Consider the following 24,555-nt stretch of genomic DNA (forward strand, 5'->3'; position numbering starts at 1 on the left):
GGAGCCAGAAGGGGTGGGGGGTAATCTAGGGAGCCAGAGGGGTGGGGGGTACTCTAGGGAGCCAGAGGGGGTGGGGGGTACTCTAGGGAGCAGAGGGGGTGGGGGGTACTCTAGGGAGCCAGAGGGGGTGGGGGGTACTCTAGGGAGCCAGAGGGGGTGGGGGGTACTCTAGGGAGCCAGAAGGGGTGGGGGGTACTCTAGGGAGCCAGAAGGGGTGGGGGGTAATCTAGGGAGAAGAGGGGGTGGGGGGTACTCTAGGGAGCCAGAAGGGGTGGGGGGTACTCTAGGGAGCCAGAGGGGGTGGGGGGTACTTTAGGGAGCCAGAAGGGGTGGGGGGTACTCTAGGGAGCCAGAGGGGGTGGGGGGTACTCTAGGGAGCCAGAGGGGGTGGGGGGTACTCTAGGGAGCCAGAAGGGGTGGGGGGTAATCTAGGGAGCCAGAGGGGTGGGGGGTACTCTAGGGAGCCAGAGGGGGTGGGGGGTACTCTAGGGAGCAGAGGGGGTGGGGGGTACTCTAGGGAGCCAGAGGGGGTGGGGGGTACTCTAGGGAGCCAGAGGGGGTGGGGGGTACTCTAGGGAGCCAGAAGGGGTGGGGGGTACTCTAGGGAGCCAGAGGGGGTGGGGGGTACTCTAGGGAGCCAGAAGGGGTGGGGGGTACTCTAGGGAGCCAGAAGGGGTGGGGGGTACTCTAGGGAGCCAGAGGGGGTGGGGGGTACTCTAGGGAGCCAGAGGGGGTGGGGGGTACTCTAGGGAGCCAGGGGGGGTGGGGGGTACTCTAGGGAGCCAGAGGGGGTGGGGGGTACTCTAGAGAGCCAGAGGGGGTGGGGGGTACCCTAGGGAGCCAGAGGGGGTGGGGGGTACTCTAGAGAGCCAGAGGGGGTGGGGGGTACCCTAGGGAGCCAGAGGGGGTGGGGGGTACCCTAGGGAGCCAGAGGGGGTGGGGGGTAATCTAGAGAGCCAGAGGGGGTGGGGGGTACTCTAGAGAGCCAGAGGGGGTGGGGGGTACCCTAGGGAGCCAGAGGGGGTGGGGGGTACCCTAGGGAGCCAGAGGGGGTGGGGGGTACCCTAGAGAGCCAGAGGGGGTGGGGGGTACTCTAGGGAGCCAGAGGGGGTGGGGGGTACTCTAGGGAGCCAGAGGGGGTGGGGGGTACCCTAGGGAGCCAGAGGGGGTGGGGGGTACTCTCGGGAGCCAGAGGGGGTGGGGGGTACTCTAGGGAGCCAGAGGGGGTGGGGGGTACTCTAGGGAGCCAGAGGGGGTGGGGGGTACTCTAGGGAGCCAGAGGGGGTGGGGGGTACTCTAGGGAGCCAGAGGGGGTGGGGGGTACCCTAGGGAGCCAGAGGGGGTGGGGGGTACTCTAGGGAGCCAGAGGGGGTGGGGGCTACTCTAGGGAGCCAGAGGGGGTGGGGGGTACTCTCGGGAGCCAGAACCTCTATAAAACACTGTGTTATAGGGGTACACCCTGAGCTATTACTGAATTAATAACACACACGCACACACCTGACACTGTATATAACAGTTACAGATGTCAAATAGGACTGTGGCACATAACTACAACATAATGCTGTTGTGTTAATGGGCTCAGAAACTCTCAAACATATCAAACTCAAGCTACAATAGGCCAACAGTTGTAGTTTCAACTCAGACATACTTTATTTTTATGTGGATACATTGTATTTTTGATACTTCAAGGAGCACATGAAACCAGAATTTGAACCGCTTATAGCTAACCTACATTTTAACAGCTGTGTCGAACAGGTTAAATTCCACATACGTAACGTACGATTAAATACACATTATGATCCTAATAATAGTTTAGTAAAAAACGGAATATAAATGTCAAACAGAGTCATTATGGGTGTCAGCCAGACAGTGGAGGGAAGGAGAGAAAGGATGAATGAAAGACAGAATACAGCACTGTCCTGCCTTGTGTGTCGCAGTAGGGCGCGCGCGCGCGTGTGTGTGTGTGTAGCGTTATCTTACTAGCATGTTCTGCCCCAGCCTACGCTAGTCATCCCACCCAGACAGTACCAGGGGTCCTATGCTAATTATCTTAGCGACAGATTAGTGTACTGACTACAGGACCATTGTGTAGGCAGAGACACAGATAGATAGAGAACACACAGATAGAGGAAGACATTAGTTTAATAGACCTGGCTTACTGTCACTGTGTGTGTGTGTGTGTGTGTGTGTGTGTGTGTGTGTGTGTGTGTGTGTGTGTGTGTGTGTGTGTGTGTGTGTGTGTGTGTGTGTGTGTGTGTGTGTGTGTGTGTGTGTGTGTGTGTGTGTGTGTGTGTGTGTGTGTGTTAGTGATGCGCTGGTCAGCTGTTTGTTTACCCTCACCAGTGTTCATTTTGGGTACTCTTTTTTGGGGGGGATTTAGTCTAGTCTTAGACTTCATGATTTATTTGTCAAAATGACTAAGTCACATTTTTGTTATTTGAATAATGATTTAGTCTAGTTATTGTCCAGACGAAAACAGTGGCCTATTTTAGTAAACCAAATGGCCTTTAATTTTAGTCACATTTTAGTCACATCACATTTGTATTGGCTCATTAACCTATAGGCATGGACTCTACAAGGTGTTGAAATACTTCCCACAGTTGTGTCAAGTTGGCTGGATGTCCTTTGGGTGGTGGACCATTTTTGAGACACATGAGAAACTGTTGAGCATGAAAAACCCAGCAGCGTTGCAGTTCTTGACACAAACCGGTGCACCTGGCACCTACTGCCATACCCCGTTCAAAGGCACTAAAATATTTTTTTTAAGGCACTTTTGCATCTTGGCTACAGAACCTGGCTATGAAATTCCGTGGGGAAAGTGGGAGGGCTGACCGAGACTACAAATTCAAAGACTACTTCAAAGCCTACTTTTCTATACTCAAGGGAGCTAGACAGTTTTTTTTTACTATTGTTCATTCATTTCGTTAATTCCGTTAATTCATTTCGTAAATCAGCTTGTGTTTCTTAACCAGGCAAGGGGTAGCTAACCAGGAAGCTGCTGGTGACTGGTTAGTTATTGGGAAGCAAGACAGCTGCCTGCACAATGTGTATAATTGGAGTCGGAGTGGATCCTGTCTGCCCACACGTATCGCTTGCTCCCCCACAGCTCACCAGCTGATGTATGGTGTGTGCCAGATATGGCACGTCCTTCCCAATGCTGAACAAAACTGCGCTGCGCATCTGTGCTGCTAATATTAATTGTGCTGATCACTTTAAAGCTCTCAATCTCTCCAAAAACTTGTCCAGTCCACTTAGTTGTCAGATTTTAGTCACCGAGATAATTTAGTCTCTTCTGTTTTTTTTTTGTTTTGTTATCATTTTTCTGGGTCTATTTAGTCAATTATATTATTGTCAAATGACACAAAAATAGGTCTTTGATGAATATTTAAGAAGGATTTTTGTTTTGACGAAATTAACACAGACCTGAACCCGCCCAGAATATCTAATAACCGCAACCGCCTGATTAGGCCTATACAGTATGTGACATCAATAAAGTTTTCTACTTCATCTTTGCTTCTCTCATGCAGCAAAGATGTTTAGGGACCGGGGAGAAACTGCAATAACAAAAAAGAAAAAAACAGGAATGCTTTTCCATGCAAAATTTCCAAATTACGTCAGTTAGACCGGTTTTAAGGGAATTAAAAGCTGTGAAACCGACCCAACATGTTTCTGATATGATTTCAATTCGGCTTGGATGTAAATTTTCTGTGGTTTAAATACTATCAGCTTTTATGATGCTGGTAAAGATAGCACCTTTAAAGACAGTCCCATCTTCATTCTCTGAAATAAATAAATCATATTTCTCCACTCCTGTTCCCGGAGTAAAAATGTACATTTGGTGTATAATTTTACTGCAAGAAATGCTTAATTCAGTTAATATTATATTAGGCTATGTGAAAGGTTATAGACGTACAGTCGGTGTCCAAACTTCAGTTACTATTCCATTTAACCCATCTGAACAGTGAAGTTCCCTTGACGTGCCATATTTAAAGTTGTCACGCCCTGACCGTAGAGAGCTTTTTATGTCTCTATTTTGGTGATTTGGGTGGGCATTCTATGTTCATTTTCTATGTTTTGTATTTCTTTGTTGTTTGGCCGGGTGTGGTTCTCAATCAGAGGCAGCTGTCTATCGTTGTCTCTGATTGAGAACCATACTTAGGTACCTTTTTCCCACATGGTTTCTCACATGTTTTCTGTTTTGTGTCTGCACCAGACAGAACTGTTTCGTGTTGTTCTATTTTTGGTTATTTTGTCTCAGTGTTCAGTTTTAATAAAGAAAGCATGAACATTTACCACGCTGCGCTTTGGTCCACTCCCTCTTCTTCAGACGGCCGTGACAAAAGTTCCTGTCTTTTGACTGTCGAATTTGTATAGCGCCTCACAATCATCACACATCTTTCCCAAACATTACTTTTCTGGCCCTCCCTTTTCTATATTTTCAACTCTCCATTTCGCAGCTTTTCTCTCATTGAAATAAACTCTGACATTGTTCATTTTGCCTCAGTGGATCGACGTTAGAGGAAAACAACAACCTGAATGTAGTGTACAGATATGAATTGCACAAGAATAATATATTTCTGTTTTCTATTTATTCAACCTGCCCGCCACCAACCCTCCCTTCATCCACACACTATTTAATGAACCTAAACCCGGATATAACCGTGGGGACTGCGGTTATGATTCAATCCCAGCATCACTAGTGTGTCTGTGTGTGTGACATAATGTTAAGAGAGCAAAACAATAAGCCAACCCCCATCCAGGATCTTACTCTACTGAAATGGAATGCAGTCCATGTAGTCCAGTGTTACTAGACTGAAGAACTAGTGTGGAGGAGAATAGGAGGGAAGGGTGGAGTGTTTCAGGGGAAGGGATGTAGGGTTGTCTGCGCATGTGGCATGTGTGTGTGTGTTTATTTGTGAGAAATGGGGGTGGATAGAGGGATGTTTAATAGAACTGGTCTCTAGCTGTGACAGCCAAGCTACCTACACCCCCCCTCTCTCGCTCCTTATTTCTTTCTCTTCTCTCTCTCTCTCGCTCTTTCTGTCTCTTCTCTCTCGCCTTATTTCTTGCTCTTTCTGTCTTTCTCTCTCTCTCTTTCTGTCTTTCTCTCTCTCTCCTCATTTTTTTCTCTTTCTCTCTCTTTCTCTCTCTCGTTCTGTCTTTCTCTCTCTCCTTATTTTTTTCTCTTTCTCTCTCTTTCTCTCTCTCTTTCTGTCTTTCTCCTTATTTTTTTCTCTTTCTCTCTCTTTCTCTCTCTCTTTCTGTCTTTCTCTCTCTCTCCTTATTTCTTTCTCTTCTCTTTACTCCAACATTTACAGTAATTGCTGTCCTTTGGTCCAAGGCAGGCCTGCAGGGAAAGGATATATAATATAGCGTACAACCCTGTGTGTGTGTGCCCAAAATATTCAAGCTGACAGACAACTGTAAATATGCCAAATTATGCTAATCAACCCACCCCCCTCCTGTAAGGAAGAGCCATAGTCATTAACTCAATTATCACCAAGACAAGATGACATATACTGTGTACACACACACACACACACACACACACACACACACACACACACACACACACACACACACACACACACACACACACACACACACACACACACACACACACACACAGGAAGAAACCTAGAGAGGAACCAGGGGTGGCCAGTCCTCTTCTGGCTGTGCCAGGTGGAGATTCTAACAGTACATGGCCAAGATGGGAAACAGTCTTCTATTAGAGGCCAAGACTAGAATCCATGCAGCCCAGTGAGGGACATATAGAGCCAAGCACACTCCCTGGGTGTGTATTGATGCAGTATGGAGAATACATTAGTTGGAGACAAACTTTAGTTGATTGACAGGGAAACTGTGGCTGTTTGTTTGGTTGTGGTTAAAACACTCTTGAGGCGGTTGGATAGATGCTATCGGTGTGCGTTTGTGTGTGTGTGTGTGCGTGTGGTCATGGTTGAAACGTTCTCCTTCGGCGTTTGGAAAGACGCCAACAGAGAAAATGCTGCTTCGTTGCTGTGGTGCAGAGTTTCTATGGCGCCTGGCTGCGTTCGCTTTGTTTATATGGTCGTCCACGCTTCTGAGCTTCCTCTCACCAGCCTCGCTAACGACCCACGGCTGATCAGCAATGCTAATGAAGGCTAGTTGGTTTGTGTGATGAACTGTTTACGTATTTATGCTTGTACTTTTAAATTCCACAGTGTGTGCATGTTTTTAATGGAGCTTTAACCTCCCTTTAGATCGGGCCTAACCAACTCTGGTCCTGGAGGGCCCAAACACTTCTGGTTTTCATCCTTCTAATCAGGGACTAATTCAGACCTGGGACACCAGGTGGGTGCAATGAATTATTAGGTAGAACAGAAAAGCATCAGTACTCCAGACCTCCAGGGTAGAATCCGAATACACCTGTTGATACTAAAATATTAAAATATATGCCATTTAGCAGACACTTTTATCCAAAGCCACTTCCAGTCATGCGTGCATATTGTTTCTGTATGGTTGGTGGTGGGAATCAGACACACTACCCTGGCATTACAAGTGCCATGCCTACCAACTGCGCTACAAAGGATTGTCTAGCGCTGGCAACACATTTACTTTTACAATCTGTTTTCTTGGTAACTGTTCTGAGTAAACCTGGTTAAACAAAGGTAACAGATGACTAACATTCCGTCTGAGACAGATAGACCTGATGGCTGACAGATACCCTTCCTCTCTCCCATCCATAAATAACCTGGTTAAACAAAGGTAACAGATGACTAACATTCCGTCTGAGACAGATAGACCTGATGGCTGACAGATACCCTTCCTCTCTCCCATCCATAAATAATAACCGGATATAATAAGGATTTTCCCTCCCTCTCCTGTTTCTCCCGGAGTCAATCTACAGATGTGTGTCTCTTTCCCCGTGTCTCAGAGGTCGGAGGTGGGAATGGGAATGCCAGGTGAGGGGGATAGAAGACCGGGATAGAGTGTGGCCAAAACAATCACCTCAGAGTTTGACTGTAGGAATGAACAATGGAGAGATGCCCTGGGTAGACAGGAGAAAGAAACTATAGACTTTAATGGACTTTCCCATCATATGACCTCACATCAGAACACACTACACTGACTACAGTACCCTCTAGTAGACTCAAGGTAGGATTTTCTCAAGTCTCCTAAAGTTAACCAATTTCTTACATCAACGGACACTAGTCTTGAAGTTTGAACAACTTCCGCAAATGGTGACCAAAAGAGGATCCAAAGAAATTGGGAGAAAGTTATGTTTTTAGCTGTTGATATTCAAACTCTGAGGTGCATAAATAAGTGTCTGCTAAATGCCATATATTATATTGAAGCTGAAAGGTTTCCCTTTCCATATAAAATATCTATATTATCATGTCACAGATACACATCTCTCTCTCTCTCTCTCTCTCTCTGTGTCTCTGTGTCTCTGTCCTAGGAGAGATGAGAGATGTATGGTTTAGTAAGGAGATCCATAGCAGATAGAACCGGGAAACACTATGCCACCTAAAGACTGTCCCTGGAAGAAAGAGAAGCAACCATAGAATTACACAGTGTACAAAACAATAAGAACATCTGCTCTTTCCTTGACATAGACTGACCAGGTGAAAGCTAAGTTACCTGTTAAATCCACTTCAATCAGTGTAGATGAACGGGAGACAGGTTAAAGAAGGATTTTTAAGCCTTGAGACAATTGAGACATGGATTGTGTATGTGTGCCATTCAGAGGGTGAATGTGCAAGACAAAGTGCCTTTGAACGGGTTATGGTAGAAGGTGCCACCGGTTTGTGTCAAGAATAGTCCACCACCCAAAGGACATCCAGCCGACTTGACACAACTATGGGATGCATTGGGTTCAACATGGGTCAACATCCCTGTGGAACGCTTTCGACACCTTGTAGAGTCCATGCCCCGACAAACTGAGGCTGTTCAAATCAAATCACATTGTATTGGTCACATACACGTACTTAACAGATGTTATTGCGGGTGTAGCGAAATGCTTGTGCTTCTAGCTCCGACAGTGCAGTAATATCTAACAGTTTCACAACATATACCCAAAATACACGTAAATCTAAGTAAAGAATGGATTAAGAATATATATACATATATGTCAGAGTGGCATTGGACTAAGATACAGTGGCATAGTACAGAGTACAGTATATACATATGAGATGGGTGATGCAATATTTACACACAACTAAAGTGACAAAGATAGTATAGAGTACAGTTTACACATATGAGATGAGTAATGCAAGATAAGGAGACATTATTAAAGTGGCTAGTGTTTCATTTCCTTAAAGTGGCCAGTGATTCCTAATCTATGTCTATAGGCAGCAGCCTCTGATGTGCTGGAGATGGCTGTTTAACAGTCAGTGGTGTAGTATAGAATACAATACAGTATATACATATGAAATGGGTGATGCAACATGTAAACACAATTTAAAAGTGACTAAGATACCGTAGAATAGTGTGGAGTGCAGTTTATACATATGAGATGAGTAATACTAGACACGGAACATTATTAAAGTGGCTAGTGAGCCATTTCTAAAAGTGGCCAGTGATTCCTAATCTATGTCTAAAGGCAGCAGCCTCTGATGTGCTAGTGATGGCTGTTTAACAATCTGATGTCCTTGATGACATTTTTGACCTTCCTTTTTGGCATCGGATGCCGGTAATGCGTTGGGCAGACCACACCACCCTCTGGAGAGCTTTGCGGTTGAAGGTGTTGCAGTTGCCGTACCAGGCTGTGATACAGCCCGACAGGAAGCTCTCAGTTGTTCATCTGTAGAAGTTTGTGAGGGTTTTAGGTTTTAAGCCAAATTTCGACAGCCTCCTGAGGTTGAAGAGGCGCTGTTGCACTTTCTTCACCACACTGTCTGTGTGGGTGGACCATTTCAGATCGTCAGTGATGTGTACGCAGACGAACTTGAAGCTTTCCACCTTCTGCACTGCTGTCCCTCGATGTGGATAGGGGGGTGCACCCTCTGATGTTTCCTGAAGTCCATGATCAACTCCTTAGTTTTGTTGACGTTGAGTGAGAGGTTATTTTCCTGGCACCACACTCCCAGAGCCCTCACCTCCTCCCTGTAAGCTGTCTCATCGTTGTTGGTAATCAAGCCAACTACTGTTGTTTCGTCTGCAAACTTGATGATTGAGTTGGAGGCATGCTTGGCTACGCAGTCATGGGTGAACAGGGAGTACAGGAGGGGGCTGAGCACACACATTTGTGGGGCCCCAGTGTTGAGGATCAGTGAAGAGGAGGTGCTGTTTTCTACCTTCACCACCTGGGGGGCGACCCGTCAGGAAGTCCAGGACCCAGTTGCACAGGGTGGGGTTCAGACCCAGGGCCTCCAGCTTGATGATGAGCTTGGAGGGTACTATGGTGTTGAATGCTGAGCCATAGTCAAAGAACAGCATTCTTACATAGGTATTCCTCTTGTCCAGATGGGACAGGGCAGTGTGCAGTGTGAGCACTTCATGATGACAGAGGTGAGTGCTACGGGGCGATAGTAGTTCAGTTACCTTTGCTTTCTTAGGTACAGGGACAATGGTGGTTCTGAGGGGGAAAAGGGGTGTGGAACTCAATATTAGGAAGGTGTCCTTAATGTTTTGTACACTCAGTGAACATGTTAGAACACTAGAGTTGAACAGGATCTCTGTGAGTAACAAGGTAGTGATACAGTACAAGGTAGTCTGTCAGGCTTAATGATCCTCATCAGGCAGGGACCCTGGATATGGGAGGAAAAAGGGAGGAAGAGAAGAATAATCCCCGGTAATTTAATTGTGTTGTTTCCTTGTCTCCTCTCCATGTCTAATTTCACACACACGCACGCACGCACGCACGCACGCACGCACGCACACACGCACACACACACACACACACAGTCCCTGTGCACTGTTGTAGAATCTGCACATGTCCGCTGTTTTCGGTGGCTTCAAACAATTTGTCATCCTGAGTGGTCAGTATCTCTCTCTCTGTCTTTCTCTCTCCTTCTCTGAAGGTCACTTCACAACCCTCTCTCTCTCTCTCTCCTCCTCTCTCTCCCCCTCTCTCCACCACTCCGGTGAAGTGTTCAGATATTTAGTCCAACTTCCTGTTCTCTCATTGGTCCAAAACCAGTATTTCCCTGGAGATCTGTCCATCAAAGACATTCAGGAAGCAGTTTTCCTCTATTTGCTTTTCATATCTTAAGGAAAATGTCTCTCTCTCTCCTACTCTCCCCCCTCTTTCATTGGGGAGTATTAATCAAATGGTTATGTAGGATTGGTAGAGCTGATAACAGTGGTATGGATTGGCTATATAATGTCTGTATTGAATATCTCTTATCCGGAATATACGCTTCCCTCTATCGAGTGTGTGTGTGTGTGTATTGATCTCTCCCTCAGCCAGGCTGGACTTTTCTTGTCAGCACTTTTCTCATCCGTATTAGGGGTTATGGGGCTGCAGTGTAGGGGGTAGGGGTATATGTGTGTGAGAGAGAGAGATTACTCAGTCCTCTGGGCAATCACGCTCATCCTATAGTCTTACACTGGGACGTGACTGCACAACTTCTCTAGGGCCTGGTCCGTGCAGTGTGTGTCAATATATATATATATATATATACTACTACTACTCTCTCTTCTCTCTCTCTCTCTCTCTCTCTCTCTCTCTCTCTCTCTCTCTCTCTCTCTCTCTCTCTCTCTCTCTCTCTCTCTCTCTCTCTCTCTCTCTCTCTCTCTCTCTCTCTCTCTCTCTCTCTCTCTCTCTCTCTCTCTCTCTCTCTCTCTCTCTCTCTCTCTCTCTCTCTCTCTCTCTCTCTCTCTCTCTCTCTCTCTCTCTCTCTCTCTCTCTCTCTCTCTCTCTCTCTCTCTCTCTCGTGTGTGTGCCACTGTGATCGATAGGGGTGATATGCTGAGCCTCTGCTTTAGGCTGTGTGTGTTTTTCTGTCGATCTGTGTTTCTGTCTCTATATCTATCTAACACACACACAGCACAGGAGGCTGCTGAAGCCAGAACAGAGCAAATGGAAGGGGATCAAACATCTGGAAACCATGCATTTGATGTATTTGTTACAATTCCGCTCCAGTCATTACCACGAGACTGTCCTCCCCAATTAATGTGCCACCAACCTCCTGTGACAGACACACACACAGACAGATGAAAGAACTTCTGTTTAGTCCTTCCAAGTCAAGGACAAACGTTCTTAGGTGAGAGAACACAAGCTATTCCTGTACCATTCGGAGGGAGGGAGGAGCAGGCTGGGGGAAGGACAAATACAAGTAAAAGACTTCAAACCCCCAAAGAACACCATTAAGGGTTTCTACTGTCCTGCTTTCATCTCTTGGGGTTACACACACACACACACACACACACACACACACACACACACACACACACACACACACACACACACACACACACACACACACACACACACACACACACACACACACACACACACACACACACACACACACACACACACACACACACACACACACAGTGAAAACAAGTCTGTGAAAACCTGACAGATCCCTCTCCCCTCCCTCTCTTTCTTTCCTCTGTTTGTCTGTCCGCCCGTCTGTCTGTCCGTCTGTCCATCTCTCTGGCCTTGAGCACTGTCTTAATCTGTTCTAATTAGACCCATTTCACATTAATGTATGTCACACAAGTTGGGGCGTATGTGTGTGTGAGTTACCCAGACAGCCTCTAAGACATCCATAGAAAGCTAGTGTGCCACTGTGAGAGCCTCTAGACACACACACACCGTGAGCCCAGTTGTAAAGGTCAACTTGTGGGATTGTTAAATGAGGCTTTGGTTTATTTGGGTATAGAGAGACTGAAAATGGAAACAGTGACTCCTCTCTCTCATTCCCTTTCTCTCTCTTTCTCTCTCTTTCTCTCTCTTTCGCTCTCTTTCTCTCTCTTTCTCTCTCTTTCGCTCTCTTTCTCTCTCTCTCTCTCTCTCTCTCTCTCTCTCTCTCTCTCTCTCTCTCTCTCTCTCTCTCTCTCTCTCTCTCTCTCTCTCTCTCTCTCTCTCTCTCTCTCTCTCTCTCTCTCTCTCTCTCTCTCTCTCTCTCTCTCTCTCTCTCTCTCTCTCTCTCTCTCTCTCTCTCCTCTCCTCTCTCTCTCTCATTCCCCCTCTCCTCGCTCTTTTTCTATCTCTCCTTCTCTCTCATTCCCCCTCACTCTCACTCATTCCGTCTCTCCTCTCTTCCTCTAGAGATAGTCAAATCCATTGCAGTTCACTCTGCCTTTTTAAATTGAGAGACTTGTTTACACCCTTCTTATTCCAATTACCTTCCTGCCCCATCCCTCCTTCCCCTCTATCTCCCTCTTTCAAATACCCTCTTCTCTCCCTCCTCTTTTCCTCCCCTGGTCCTCCCTCCTTTTGATCTGACTCATTAGCGCTAAACTGAAGTGATAGTTGTGTGTGTGTGTGATAGTCAAGAGGGAAAAGTTCCTCTTTGCCTACCATCCCTCCCTCCCTCTCTCATCCTTCCATTTCAAATCATCTCTTCTCCATTTATTTCAAACACCCTCTTTTCCCTCTTTCCTCCCTCCATTTCCAACCTCTGTCTCTTCCCTCTCTCCTCCCTCCATTTCCAACCCCTGTATCTTCCCTCTCTCCTCCCTCCATTTCCAACCCCTGTATCTTCCCTCTCTCCTCCCTCCATTTCCAACCCCTGTATCTTCCCTCTCTCCTCCCACTCTATCTCATTTACAGCATTAGCGTTTCCAAAGATTTGGCAGCTGCACCACAGCTGCACCATTGAGAGCATCTTGACTGGCTGTATCACCTCTTGGTATGGCAGCTGCTTGGCATCCGACTGCAAGGCGCTACAGAGGTTGGTGCGTACAGCCTAGTACACAAGGGGCCGAGCTCCCTGCCATCCAGGACCTCTATACCAGGCAGTGTCAGAACAAGGCCCTAAAAATGTACAAAGACTCCAGCTTATCATTACAAAGATGCACCTTGTGCTGGGGATAATAAAAGGGCACTCTAAAATGTGCGGTTGTTTCAACACAACACAATGCCACAGGTGTCTCAAGTTATAAGGGAGCGTGCAGTTGGCATGCTGACTGCAGGAATGTCCACCAGAGCTGTTGCCAGAGAATGTAATTTTCATTTCTCTACCATAAGCTGCCTCCAACACACACACTGAACTAAGCTCAACTCTCCTGTGCTGATAAGCCAGCCTTCCAGAAGCCCGCTCTGTGGTGTCCGTGCGGTCCTAAATCCAGCCGGCTGAACACTCTAGACAGCCTACCCTGCTCTTTTGCACAGCAGTATTTCTACTTGCACATCATCATCTGCTCATCACCATCTGCTCATCTATCACCCCAGTGGTAATTTGCTATATTGTAATTACTTCGCTACTATGGCCTATTTATTGCCTACCTCCTCATGCCATTTGCACACACTGTATATAGACTTTCTTTTTTCTATTGTGTTATTGACTGTACGCTTGTTTATTCCATGTGTAACTCTGTGTTGTTGTTTGTGTCGCGCTGCTTTGCTTTATCTTGGCCAGGTCGCAGTTGCAAATGAGAACTTGTTCTCAACTAGCCTACCTGGTTAAATAAAGGTTAAATAAAAAATAAAAAATAAAAATAGTGTAGTATAGTGTGTAGTGTAGTGTGTAGTGTAGTATAGTGTAGAGTATCGTGGTGTGTAGAGTATTGTTGTATAGTGTGTAGTATAGTATTGTGTAGAGTATTGTAATGTAGTGTAGAGATGTGTAGTATTGTAGTGTAGAGTATTGTAGTGTGTAGTGTAGTGTAGCCTACTCATCAGTTCACTAACACCAGGGATGTCTGCTTCTCTGAGATGTTAGGATGTTTTTCTAAACTCTACTTAATGCTCACAAGCTTGTACTCAAAACCAACTTTTTTTTGTTTGAATCAAAAGTCGAGTAATATTGATACATCTTGAGGTTACTAACCTGACTTGTTTCTAATACTGTTGCTCTTCTAGTTGTGATGGGCCAGCCTTAGTGTTAGCGGCTAGCGTTAGCATCAGACAGCTGATGAAGACACAACCAGATGTTAGCGTTAGCATCAGACAGCTGATGAAGACACAACCAGCGGTTAGCGTTAGCATCAGACAGTTGATGAAGACACAACCAGATGTTAGCGTTAGCATCAGACAGTTGATGAAGACACAACCAGCGGTTAGCGTTAGCATCAGACAGTTGATGAAGACACAACCAGCGGTTAGCGTTAGCATCAGACAGCTGATGAAGACATGACCAGCGGTTAGTGTCAGACAGCTGATGAAGACACAACCAGAGTTTCTTATGTATCTCGTAGGGTAATCATAGGTATTTTTCCTCACGTTGTAAACATGACAGGCTACTCCTCAGAGGTGTGTGTGTGTGCATGCGTGCGTGTCTTGCTCATGTACACAATAAACATGACAGTCTGCTACTCAGGGGTACAATGGAAGAGGTTAAGGGTCGAGGGTCAGGGATGGGTGGAGGTATACCGATACAGTAGAGAATACAATACTATAGGATGGTGGTGCTGTATGGTGGCAGTATAGAATGTGTTATTTACAGCTACACTGTATGATGTTCAGGTGCTCTCAGTGTTGGTGAGGGAGCACAGACACACACACCTACTGGTGCTAATGACTGAGGACATGAAAGGGAGAAGAGGGTGAGGAGGAGAGGTAGAATGAAAAGATGAAAGCATGTGGTGGTGACCTTGCTGTGACGAGTTCAGCTGCAGTGTCACTACCTGATACCCTTAAAACTCCCCAATCCCTCTCTTAGAACGCTGACACAGTGACACTACTGTATCTCTCTCTCACTCCCTGTCTCTTTCTCTCTCATTATCTCTCATTCTTCTCTCCTCCCCCTTTCTCTTCTGACAGACCGAGGACTCTCATAAAACTTTTAGGGAGGCTGGGTCAGGGGGGAGGATTGTACCCCCCCTGAAATGACAAATAGAGGGAGAACAGGTAGACAGGGAAAGAGGAGAGGGAGAACAGGTAGACAGAGAGTGTTAGGAAGGAGAGAAGTGTGGGTCAGAAGATCTATTTTGATGTTCAGGGAGTCTGTAAGGTGGCAGAGGTGAAATGGCAAGCTTTGTTGACTGTTGGTTATTTCTTTCTTTCTCTCTCTCTCTCTCTCTCTCTCTCTCTCTCTCTCTCTCTCTCTCTCTCTCTCTCTCTCTCTCTCTCTCTCTCTCTCTCTCTCTCTCTCTCTCTCTCTCTCTCTCTCTCTCTCTCTCTCTCTCTCTCTCTCTCTCTCTCTCTCTCTCTCTCTCTCTCTCTCTCTCTCTCTCTCTCTCTCTCTCTCTCTCTCTCTCTCTCTCTCTCTCTCTCTCTCTCTCTCTCTCTCTCTCTCTCTCTCTCTCTCTCTCTCTCTCTCTCTCTCTCTCTCTCTCTCTCTCTCTCGATCTTCTCTCTCTCTCTCTCTCTCTCTCTCTCTCTCTGATAAGCTCTGTCTCTCCCTTTCAATTAAATTTGCTTTATTGGCATGACGTAACAATGTACATATTGCCAAAGCTTATTTTTGGATATTTACAAAAAAAAAAAAAATGAGAATCAAAATTGTAGAGTACAGTAGAGTACATGTGGGTTTCAAATTTGGGGAAATGACACTCTCTAATTGTTTTATATTTTTGACATATTGTCAGGAAATGCAGCTCTGTCTCAGGTTCTGCTGTTGTGCAGTGGTTGCACAGCCTTTCCTCTACAGGGAGCCAGGTTTTCCTGTGTCTACCCTTCTCAATGGCAAGGCTGTGCTCACTGAGCCTGTACTTGGTCAAGGTTTTTCTAAGGTTTTGATCAGTAACCATGGTCAAATATTTAGCCACAGTGTACTGTCGATTTAGGGCCAGATAGCACTGCATTTTGCTTTGTGTTTGTGCTTGTGTTTCCCAATAAGCAATATAGTTTTGTTTTGACTGTGTTGTAATTTGGTTTATCTTGATTGATTGGATGTTCTGGTCCTGAGGCTTCAGTGTGTTAGTTGAACAGGTTTGTGAACTCAGCCCCAGGACCAGCTGGATGAGGGGACTCTTTTCTTTGCTCAGCTCTTGGCATTGCAGGGCTTGGTAATGATATGAGAGGGGGTCACTGTATTTTAGATGTTTCCAAAACTTAATTGCTCTTTTTTGAGTTTTTATTATTAGTGGATATTGGCCTAATTCTGCCCTGCATGCATTGTTTGTAGTTTTCCTCTGGACATGTAGGAGAATCTTACAGAACTCTGCATGCAGGGTTTCAATGGGGTGTTTGTCCCATTTGATGAAATCTTGTTTTGCAAGTGGACCCCACACCTCGCTGCCATAAAGTGCAATTGGATCAATGACATATTCAATTCGTTTTAGCCAAATTTTAATAGGTATTTGAATTTGAATTTGCTTTTTAATGGCGTAGAATGCCCAGCGTGCTTTCTCTCTCAGTTCATTCACTGCCTCATTAAGGTGTCCAGTTGAGCTTATTTTTAAACTTAAGTAATTGTAGTGTGTGCAGTACTCTATATATTTTGTACTAATTGAGAACATTAGGTCTAATTCCCTGAGATCTGGATCTTCTCTGGAAAATCATTATTTTAGTATTTTTGGGGTTTACTGCCAGGGCCCAGGTCTGGCAGTACTGCTCTAGCAGGTCCAGGCTCTGCTGTAGGCCATGTGCTGTGGGTGACAGCAGGCATAGGTCATCTGCGAAGAGTAGGCATTTAACCTCTGAATTGTGGAGAAAAATCCTCAGCCCCTGGTGTTATTCTAGAATAGTGGCCAATTCGTTGATGTAAATATTGAAGAGTGCAGGGCTCAGATTGCAACCCTGACGAAGGCCCCGCCTCTGGTTAAAGAATTCTGTTATTTTCTTGCCAATTTTAATGCTGCACGTATTGCCAGTATACATTGATTTAATTATGTCATATGTTTTACCCCCTACACCACTTTCAATAACTTTGTAGAACAGTCCTGTATGCCAAATAGAATCAAATACTTTTTGGAAGTCGATAAAGCAAGCGTATATTTTGGTATTATTTTGGTGGACATGTTTATCTATCAGGATGTGTAGGGTGTAAATATGATCAGTTGTGCGATGTTTTGGTATAAATCCAATTTGGCTTTTACTCAAGACATTGCGCTTATTAAGTTAGTTTAGAACTCTTACATTTATAATACTACAGAAAACCTTCCCCAGGTTACTGTTCACACAAATGCCTCTGTAATTGTTAGGGTCAAATTTGTCTCAGTTTTTAAAGATTGGGGTTATGAGTCCTTGATTCCAGATGTCAGGGAAATAACCTACACTCAGGATCAAATTAAACAGTTTTAATATAGCCAATTGAAATTTTGCACTAGTGAGTTTGAGCATCTCATTTAGGATGCCATCAAGTCCGCATGCTTTTTTAAATTTGAGGGCCTGAAGTTTCTTATAGAGCTCCTGGTCAGTAATTGGGGAGTCCAATGGATTTTGATTGTCCTTTATAGCTTTTTCTAATCCATTAACTTCTCATGAATTTGGCGTTGTTCTGCGTTCGTGTCAATTTGAACGGTGTTGTAGAGTGTTTTAAAATGGGTTGTCCATATGTCACAATTTTGTGTCTTTTTGGGTCTCTGTGCTTTTGGTTGGATAGTGTTATTTATTTCCTTATAATTTTACAATCTGCATCAAACTAGTTGTCATCTGTGGTCTTTTTTGTTTTGTTTTTTATCAATTTCAATTGTGCTTCTTTTGCCGTTTGCCTGAATATATAGTTGATGTTTTGTACTGCTAGATTGATGCCTTCTTTACTGTGAGTGAATGTGGTATCCAGAAAGTTATTTAAGAGTGTTTGGATATTTTGGTTACAGGTTGCTTTCTGGTATTCTTCTGTGCTGTTTTGGGCCCATCTGTATGAATTTCTGATGTTGTACAGCTTACTGGGCTGTGAATGTCTGATTGCTTCCATGTCTGTTCTTTTGAGGTACAACGTAATTTGGCTGTGATCAGACAGAGGTGTTAGTGGCTTGACAGTCAATGAGCTGAGAGAGAAGGGGTCAATGTCTGTGATCATATAGTCTACTGTACTGTGGCCAAGAGGTGAGCAGTAGATGAATCTCCCCAAAGAGTCCCCCGTAACCTACCATTGACAAAGTACAGACCCAGGCTTCTACAGAGCTGCAACAGATCCCTTCCGTTTTTGTTGACGGTGCTGTCACTGTTGTTTCTATGGGGGAGATTAAGACAGTTAGAAACAGTATGGCCTGTAATAAAGTTGTCCCCTCTTGTGCTCGTTAGATCAGGTAGTGTTCCTGTGCGCGCATTTGTGTCCCCACAGATGAGCACATTTCCCTGGGCCTGGAAATGGCACGTCTCTCCTCAAGGGTGGGGAAGATCTCCTCTGAGTAATATGGGGATTCTGAAGGGGGGATATATATTGCGCAAAGGAACACATATTTTTCTGTCAGTACAAGTTCTTTTTTCAGTTTTAACCAAATGTGATATTTACCAATTTTGAGGGGATCAATTAGATTTTGTAGTTCGGATTTGTACCAAATGATCAATCCTCCAGAGTCTCTGCCTCTATTGACAGAGCTGTGTTTCTGTGATGGCACAATGACCTCTCTGTAGCCTGTGGGACAGTGAGTGACAATGTCAGCCTTACACCATGTCTCCTCCTCCTGACGTCAACATCTTTAAGATTTTTGTTGAACTCCAGTGCTAAACTCTTCAGTCCAAAGGTTGATGAGTTCAGGCCCTGAATGTTCCACATGCTAACTGATAGCGATTTCATGTTCCAAAAGAAAGAATAGCAGTCAGAAATACAGTAACTACTAACTAATAAGTTGTTAAGAGTGAGATAAACAGGATAACAGCTAACATTCTTTCTGTTGTTTATATAAATATTCCTATTCATTGAACAAGTAAATTCTAGTACAATAGGTGTGTGTGTGTGTTTGTGTGTGTGCGTGCATGCGTCCGTGTGTGTTTAGTGCAGTTTAGTGCAGATGTATTGGAAGAGCTGTTTAATCTCACTTAATCCTACAGGGTTCTCCTGTCCTCTGACGACCTCTGCGTAGCTGCGCTGGTCCTGCTGTTGGGCCCTGTGGAGTGGTGGAGGGCCAGTTCTGGGCTGTGGGGCTTCCTCTCTGGTCTGGTAGGGGTGGTGGTCTGGTGCGGGGTAGTAGGCTGGGCCCGGTCCGGTCTGGCTAAGCCGATGGAAGCGGTGATGCTCTGGTGGTGGGTGGGGCCTGTGGAGTGCGCTGGGTCTGGTGGGGCGTTGAAGGGGCCTGGGGCTCCTTGTTGGTGCAGTGGTCTGGTAGGGGTCTCTGGGTGGTCCTCTGTCCAGTGCTGCATGGGGTGTTTGTCTACCAAGTGCCACGTCCTTTAGAGACTTGGCAAACATCCCTACTGTCTGCTTCCTCAGGTGGGAGTGGTCGTGCAGATGCTCTGGGGTGATTGTTGGGTGGTGAGCAACGTGCACGTTCGGGAGTAGGCCACACCCTCTGGTGATGTCAGCGTTGAATTTCTGAATGGTACGGGGATGAAAGTCTTTGCGAGGCAGCAGAGTGGAGATGGGGATGTGGGAGTTGGGGAACCGCTCAGAGGCCCTCTCTGCTACTCTGTTGACCAGGCTGCCTACTTTCTCCTGCTCCTCTCGCAGGTTATTGGTGCCGGTGTGAATAATAATGTGGCGTGGTGTGCCAAAGTCAGGCTGGGACAGGATGTGGAGTGCATCCTGTGTTTTTGGGCACCATATTTTGCACACCTTGTGTTGGGGGAAGAGTTTATCTTCTTGGATGAATTTCCCATTTGAGTCAATGAGGACGGCCACCTCAGTGGGTTTTATCAGATTAGTGCGTTTACGGTCTGGGGCTGGAGTACACAGGGCCTGTGTACATGGAGGGGTGTGTGGAGGGGTGTCAGGGGGGGCCAGAGAGCTTCTCTCTGTAGTAGGTGTACCCATGTGAGTCTCCTTGTTGACTGGGGGTGTGGGTAAAGTGCTGTCGGTTTGGGGGTGGTGGGGGGGGGGGGTGGTGAGGGGTTGCAGCTTCTCTCTGGGAGTGTCTACAGTCTGTTCTCTGTGCTGTAGCACTTTCTTGATGACAGACAACTCTTTTTCCATCTCCTCCTTTACCTGCACCAGCTCTCTCCTCATGGTGGCCTTTACCTCCTCAAGCGCTGTGGTAAGGCTCTCTCTCAGCTCCTGGACAGAGTTCTTCAGCTGGGTCCTGCACTGGTTGATCTGGTCCTGTAGAAGCTCTGTGTCTGGGCTGGAGGTGGTGTAGCTGGGTGGCTGCTCCTTCAGCTCAGTAACCCATACCTCTAACAGAGCCAGCCTGTCTCTCAACAGGCTGATGGTAGTGTGGTCTTGGCCCTGGTGGTTGTAGGCAGGCAGGGGGGAGGATGGTCCTGCTGTTGGGGTGCCTGAGGTGAGGGGAGAGATCGGGGTGCTATCCTTTTCTTTTTTGCTTTCCTCTATCTTCGTTAGGGTGGGGAAGTCCTGCACAACAGAGCTGAGTGAATATCTACAGAGCTGAATATCTACAGTGCCTTCAGAAAGTATTCATACCCCTGTACTTATTCCACATTTTGTTGTCTTACAGCCTGAATTCAAAAGAGATTACATTTTTCCAGACTCTCTTATCCAGAGCGAATAACAGGATCAATTAGGGTTATGTGCCTTGCTCAAGGGTACATCGACAGATTTTTCACCTAGTCGGGTCAGGGATTCTAAGCAACAACCTTTAAGTTACGCTCTTAACCGTTAGGCTACCTGCCACCCTAAAAAAATACCCTACACACAATACCCGATAATGACAAAGATAAAACATGTTTTTATAAAACATGAAATACAGAAATATCTAATTTACATAAGTATTCACACCTCTGTGTTAATACTTTGTAGAAGTACCTATAGCAGTGGTTACAGCTTTGAGTCATCTTGGGTATATCTGTATCAGCTTTGAGTCGTCTTGGGTATGTCTGTATCAGCTTTGAGTCGTCTTGGGTATGTCTGTATCAGCTTTGAGTCGTCTTGGGTATGTCTGTATCAGCTTTGAGTCGTCTTGGGTATGTCTGTATCAGCTTTGAGTCGTCTTGGGTATGTCTGTATCAGCTTTGAGTCGTCTTGGGTATGTCTGTATCAGCTTTGAGTCGTCTTGGGTATGTCTGTATCAGCTTTGAGTCGTCTTGGGTATGTCTGTATCAGCTTTGAGTCGTCTTGGGTATATCAGTTTTGCACATCTGGATTTGGGTCTTTTCTCCCATTATGCCGTGCAGATTTTCTCAAGCTCTGTTATGTTAGATGGGGAGCAGTGATGAACAGCAATCTTCAAGTCTTTCCACAGATTTTCAATGGGATTCAAGTCTGGGATTTGGCTGGGACACTCAAGGACGTTCACATTCTTGTTCTGAAGCCATTCCAGCGTTGCTTTGGCTGTATGCTTGGGGTCAATGTCCCAGTCTCAGGTTGTTTGCACTCTGAAACAGGTTTTCATCAAGGATTTGCCTGTATTTGGCTCCATTCATTGTTCCCTTTATCCTCACCAGTCTCCCAGTCCCTGTTGCTGAAAAGCACCTGCATACCATGACACTGCCACCACCATGTTTCGCGGTAGGGATGGAGTTAGACTGGTGATGAGCTGTGCCTGGTTTTCTTCAGACATAGCGCTTTGCAGTCATGCCAAAGAGTTCCATTTTTGTCTCATCAGACCACAGAATATTTTGCCTTATGATGTCAGAGTCTTTCAGGTGGGTTTTTGCAAACTCCAGACATGCTGTCTTTTTCTCAAGAGTGGCCATTCTTCCATAAAGCCCAGATTGGTGAAGTGTTGTAGAGGCTGTTGTCCTTCTGGCAGGTTCTCCCATCTCAGTCAATGAACTCTGTAGTTCTGTCAGAGTGTTCATTGAGTTCTTGGTCACCTCCCTGACCAAGGTCCTTCTTGCCCTGTTGCTCAGTTTGGTCGGAAGGCAAGCTCTAAGCACTGTGCTCTTGGAAACTTTCGACACTCCAGAAATGATTTTATACCCATACCCAGATCCAGTGCATTAGGAAAGTATTCAAAACTCTTGATTTAAAAAAAAATGTTGTTACGTTACAGACTAATTTGAACATTTATTAAATATATTTTTTTACTCATCACTCCACACACAATACCCCATAATGACAAAGCGAAAACAGGTTTTTAGAATTTTTAGCAAATTTAAAAAAATGTATATATTTATTTACATAAATATTCAGACCATTTGCTTTGAGACTCGAAATTGAGCTCAGGTGCATCCTGTTTCCATTGATAACCCTTGAGATGTTTCTACAATTTGATTGGAGTCCACCTGTGGTACATTCAATTGATTGGACATGATTTGGAAAGGCACACACCTGTCTATATAAGGTCCCACATTTGACAGTGCATGTCAGAGCAAAAACCAATCCATGAGGTCGAAGGAATTATCCGTAGAGCTCTGAGACAGGATTGTGTCGAGGCACAGATCTGGGGAAGGGTACCAAAACATTTCTGCAGCATTGAAGGTCCCCAAGAACACAGTGAACTCCATCATTCTTAAATGGAAGAAGTTTGAAACCACGAAGACTCTTCCTAGAGCTGGCCGCCCAGCCAAACTGAGCAATCGGGGGACAACGACTATTTACCATGAAATGCTTACTTACTTACTTTCAAGAAGAAGAAAATATTTACCAAGTAGGCTAAAATAAAAAGTTATAATAAAAAAGTAACACAATAAGAATAAGAATAACGAGGCTATATACAGGGGGCACCGGTACCGAGTCAGTGTGCGGGTACAGGCTAGTTGAGGTAATATGTACATGTAGGTGGGGGCGAAGTGACTATGCATAGGTAACAAACAAACAGCGTGTAGCAGTAGTGTACAAGAGGATGGGGGGTGTCAATGTAACTAGTCTGGTGGTGATTTTTATGAATTGTTCAGCAGTCTAATGGCTTGGGGGTAGAAGCTGTTGAGGAGCCTTTTGGTTCTAGACTTGGCGCTCCGGTACCGCTTGCCGTGCGGTAACAGAGAGAACAGTCTATAACTTGGGTGACTGGAGTCTCTGACAATTTTATGGTCTTTCCTCTGACACAGCCTATTATATAGGTCCTGGATGGCAGGAAGCTTGGCCCCAGTGATGTACTGGGCCATTTGCACTACCCTCTGTAGTGTCTTATTGTCAGATGCCAAGCAGTTGCCATACCAGGCGATGATGCAGGTCAGGAAACTCTCGATCGTGCAGCTGTAGAACCTTTTGAGGATCTGGGTGCCCATGCCAAATCTTTTCAGTCTCCTGAGGGGGAAAAGGTTTTGTCATGCCCTCTTCTGGACCATGATAGTTTGTTGGTGATGTGGACACCAAGGAATGTACATGTCCATGTCATCTGTCCATGTTAAGGTACTCCCTAACCTCTCTCTGACACATCAATACTTCTCTGTCATTTTCATCTCACTTTAATTGTCTGGCCCTGTGTGGTTCTATCTGTTTGTGTGTTGCTGCAGCGCCACACCCCCGTATGGGAAATGTAATACCTCTAGCAAGATGAAGGGGTGAATAGCATCTATATTTAATAGCCAGTCTGTCCATTTATCGCTGCGGCCATACAGTGGTCGAGCTGGAGCCAGAGCAGTAGCAGTAGCAGCAATAGGAGATGAATGGGGATAATTGTCATGGTGGCCATATTGTGTCGAGCTGTAGCCGTGGCCGGGCCAATGACACTAGCAGCTATAGGAGATGGATGAGGGTAATTTCCATGGCCTATCACCAGGAAACAAATAGAGGGCTTTAAATCACAAGGCATTACTACACACACAAATACACATGCACAAGGACACACACATACTAACTGTACAAGGGCGGCACACATGTCCATACACACACACACACACACACACACACACACACACACACACACACACACACACACACACACACACACACACACACACACACACACACACACACACACACACACACACACACACACACACACACACACACACACACACACACACACAAACTCCTAAGGACAAAGGCGTTCTGTACTGTTGTGATAGAAGTTTGTTCGTTCCTCTCATCTCTCTGCATTCAAACTGACTCAGTTGGTCAGTGGAGCTACTTCCGCTACTGCACTGTGTCATACCAAGGAACCCCCCTCCCTCCAGCTCTCTCTCACTCTCCTTCATCTCTCTCTCCCTCGTTATCTCTCTCTCTCCCTCCTTTATCTCTCTCACTCTCCCTATCTCTCTCTCTCTAATGCTGGTATTGCTTTCCATAGCCTGGTACAGCCCTACATGTTCAAGGACAGAGAGCTCTGACCTCCACATCTTCTCTCTCCACTCTACCGTCTCTACAACAGAGGGAGGGAGGGATGGCGGGAAGGAGGGAGGGATGGAGGGAAGGAGAGAGGGATAGAAATTACTAGGGTGGCAGGGAAGGGAGGCTGAGAAAAATGGGGAGGAAGAGAGAAGCAGATCGAGGGGACTGATAGGGTAGGATGCAAGGAGAGGGGACTGATTGAAATGGGTAGGATGCAGAGAGGGGGGACAGAATGGGTAGGAGGCAGAGAGACGGGACTGATTGGGTAGGAGGTGGGGAGAGAGGGGACTGATTGGGT

The sequence above is a fragment of the Salvelinus alpinus genome, chromosome 25, assembly GCF_045679555.1.
Source record: "Salvelinus alpinus chromosome 25, SLU_Salpinus.1, whole genome shotgun sequence".
NCBI classification, from domain to species: Eukaryota; Metazoa; Chordata; class Actinopteri; order Salmoniformes; family Salmonidae; genus Salvelinus; species Salvelinus alpinus.